Source organism: Alosa pseudoharengus, unplaced genomic scaffold, assembly GCF_046254945.1.
Source record: "Alosa pseudoharengus isolate Yale_2024_CS ecotype anadromous, Long Island Sound unplaced genomic scaffold, YU_APseudo_1.1 YU_APseudo_1.1_scf_1, whole genome shotgun sequence".
Classification (NCBI taxonomy): domain Eukaryota; kingdom Metazoa; phylum Chordata; class Actinopteri; order Clupeiformes; family Clupeidae; genus Alosa; species Alosa pseudoharengus.
Window position 1 is genome coordinate 6,107,574 of NW_027468564.1, and position 3,589 is coordinate 6,111,162.

Here is a 3,589-nt window from a genome sequence, read left to right on the forward strand (position 1 = left end):
CTTTGATTTGACACAAATTAATTTGATATATGCAACATGATTGTTTTTATATTCCGCTTGCAAACGTGTTTTAATTAAGTAGATTTCAAGAGATCATTTTGAATGCTGGATGTAGACATTTTTCTTGTGTTGATCGAAAGTGAAAATTTCAAGTTCAGACATACTCCAGAGCAGCAGGTGGCTGTAATGTGTCATTAAAACAATACATAGTAGTAGAAAAAGAAGTGTTTGAAGCATGGTTTGACCGTTAAAGTTTGAATATCTATCATCAGTGACTGAAGTGGAAGAGAGAATGGCAAATCGAATTAGCCTACTGAAGGGTAAGTTTATCAACCTTATGATCATGTTATATTAGACAATAAATCTCCTAGCTGTTTTCTTACAGTATTACAGCGTTGCAAAGTTGAACCTTGATGTCTTTGTATTATTTTTTGGTCCGTTTCTTTTTACCAAGTTAACGTTAGCCTAACCAACCAGTTAGCTGCATCTGTTGGGCGGTTGGAAAAATACATAAATCATAGTAAAGCTAAATTGGGGTTGGTTTGGTAGAGTCCATTAATTTGATCACGTTTAAAGCATAATAAGTTGTATGTGAGTGAAAAGCCTGTTAGCCTGTGTGCGCCAAGTGTGTTGCCAGCAAATGGCTGCCTAAAAGCAAGCTAGCATAGCCACGTGGACAAAAAGCCATTTGCAAAGTTACATTACAGCATCCAAAAACGTTTAGCCCTAGGAAGTTGTCTCCCCATATGATAAAAATATGAAATATAAATATTTTGATTTGTTTGTGCAGGCAAAAAAACAGGCAGTACAGTGTGTACGCATACAACTTTTTTGTTATTAAGTCTAAGATGTAGTGATGTTACTGTTTGAAGTCACTGAAGTTTGATCTTTTATTTATTTATGAATTTACTGCTGATAAAATTAATGTCTTATACACCAATAAATGGCTGTTATGCCAGATGTGTGGTGCAGTATGCGGATGTTTTGTCTGGCACTGTCGTATGTGTGATGGTATGAAACTAATTTTCTTCCTGCTAATCTTATTTCAGATCAACACGGAATTTCAAAAGAATCACAATTGTCCCACTTCAATCCAAGTTCCTGTCTCCAAGCAATGATTAAGCAAATTACTGATGTGAGTAATGCAGAGTTTTAATCATGCAAAACTTACAGAGGCTAATATTTTTGATCATGTTGATATTGATACTTCTTCACATATTGTTCTATTATTATTCTATTATTCATCACATCCTAAAATTTGTGATGATCTCGGGAAGAATAAAGTATCTATCTATCTATCTATTGTATTCGTCTAACTTTTTGTTTCTTTTTATCATATGGTCGTTTACAACAGTGGCTGACTTAAATGAAACTTGGATTAACATGCTAATCAATAATGTTTTTATTTCAGTGTGATATAGATGCTGGCCGAGTGTCTCCTGAAGGGACTCTGTATCTACACGGGGGAAGATCCTGAAAACTTTGTGCAGGAATATGTGGTATGTACATGAACATGTCTATTTTTCACATTCATTTCTCAATAGGGCTTTGTTAGAGGGTCTCATTTTCTTACTGTTATGTGCATTTGTCTGCCTAATTCAGGGCATGGATGAAGTTGATGTCATTGAAGACAACTGTTGAGGTTTATGTCCTGAGAGAACATGAGTCAAGTGAACCAGAGGACATTGGGGTCGTACTCCAAGGAATAAAGTTTTGACAGATCTACATGGCCGTTAGCTGTCACTATGATGTCGGAGTTGATAACCTCATGTACCTACCCGTGCTTAGATACACCTTTGAGACATTGCAAAAAATCTTCATGGAGCTGGATGAAGAACTCCCAAGGTTGGTTAAAGAACAACCTGTTTCAGTGAATGACTTTCCATTTTTATTTTTTGAAAAAGAAATACTGTTTTTACTATGTTGAAACCTGAAAGGACTATCAATGGCTGAGTGACCACGGGTCATGGAATCTTTTTGTGGATGTATTATTATTAATTATTCATTATCTTTATTTTAGGAACTAAAAATGTCACCTTTTGGTCAGTCATCTTTGAATCTGGTCCATCAGTCTTCAGGCCTGATCTCTCACTTTCTTTCTCTTCTCTCCCTCTCTCTCTTCCCCTTCTCTCTCCCCTCTCTCTCTCTTCTCCCTCTCTCACTTCTCTCTCTCCTCTTCCTCTCTCACTCCTCTATCTTTCTCCTCTCCCTCCTCTCCCTGTGATGTTTGCTGCACTTTTTTCCATTTGTCAATTGCTGGATAAAAAACAATACTGTGTATTTCATGTTGCTTTCAATAAAAATTGACTACTAAACTGACTTGACTCTTTTCAGTAAAAACATATGTCTGCAATTCTAGAAAAAAAAAACAGTTAAAAGACACTGTTCTGGTACTATAGGGACATAAAACTTTAAGAGTTTATTTTTTTAGCATTAATAAATGAAGTTAGAAGTACCTTTTACAATCTATTACTATTGACATGATACAATTACTTTAGCATTACACAATACATTGGTATTACATAAATATGAAGGTATTATCTTCATTCAACATGATTTTTTTATGTAATACGATGTGATTTCAATGTGTAGATTTTACAAGAAACGATTAACTAGAACAAAAGTGTAAAAATTGTGTCAGCTGGACACATTCTGATTATGTGGGACCGATGTACACATTAAAATCATGTAAATTCAAGGAACTTTTTTTTTCAGTGGTGTGTGTGTGTGTGTGTGTGTAGGTGTGTGTGTGTGTGTGAGTGTGTGTGTGTGTAAGAGACTGAATATTTTGTCACAATTCCACCAACTCCTCTATCTTACAGCTATGTGACAGTATGCACAAAATGAAAGCGGTCATAGAACCACAGCCTTCCTATTTGTGTGTGTGTGTGTGTGTGTGTGTGTGTGTGTGTGTGTGTGTGTGTGTTAAAAGCTGTTGTCTGTACAGAGTACAGTATATATAATCCTCGCCACATTTGCATGTATTCATTTAGCAGACACTTTTATCCAAAGCCAATGAAAATGCAATATAATTCTGCTTTAATCGCCCCTCTCTTCAGTTAAGAAGTTCAGAACTGCACCAAATTTTATGTGTATGATTAACCTGACATTCTCTGGGGGTATGCCAAGTTTTGTAGAATTTCATCCATGGGGGGGTCTAAAAAATGAAGTTATGTGTACATTTAGTGACTGTACACTCATTGGCCTGTAGATGGTGGTGCACACATATACACACGCACACACACACACAGGCACGTATACCATCAGTATCGGCAATTAGAACTGCCGATACATAATTACAAATTCAATAGGATTAAAGGAAAACCAAATATTCATCATAATAATAATTTGGCTGCATTTCCAGTATTGGCGTCCCGTAGTCGTTTGTCCACTAGATGGCGCATCGTTGCAGTGAGACGTAATTTTGTTGGAAGTTAATCTAAAGTGGGTTGGAAAGACTACGCTTCCTACAAGGACAAGACAGTAGGCCTACAGTAGTTTACCGCAGAGAACGTCTAAGGGTAGGATGATTTCTGCATGGCATATAATTCCCATTTCCTCTTGAAGCCGAAATAAATCTGAGAATGTT

The 3,589-nt window shown here is 36.3% G+C and overlaps 1 long non-coding RNA gene across 1 annotated transcript; it reads left to right on the forward strand.

Annotated features, from left to right (window-relative positions):
* Positions 1–248: 248 nt before the first annotated feature.
* On the forward strand, positions 249–1,773 carry LOC143136245 (uncharacterized). Its single transcript, XR_012989278.1, has 4 exons — positions 249–320; positions 1,050–1,135; positions 1,412–1,499; positions 1,603–1,773. It is a non-coding gene; the product is annotated as an uncharacterized LOC143136245 (long non-coding RNA).
* The last annotated feature ends 1,816 nt before the right edge of the window (positions 1,774–3,589 follow it).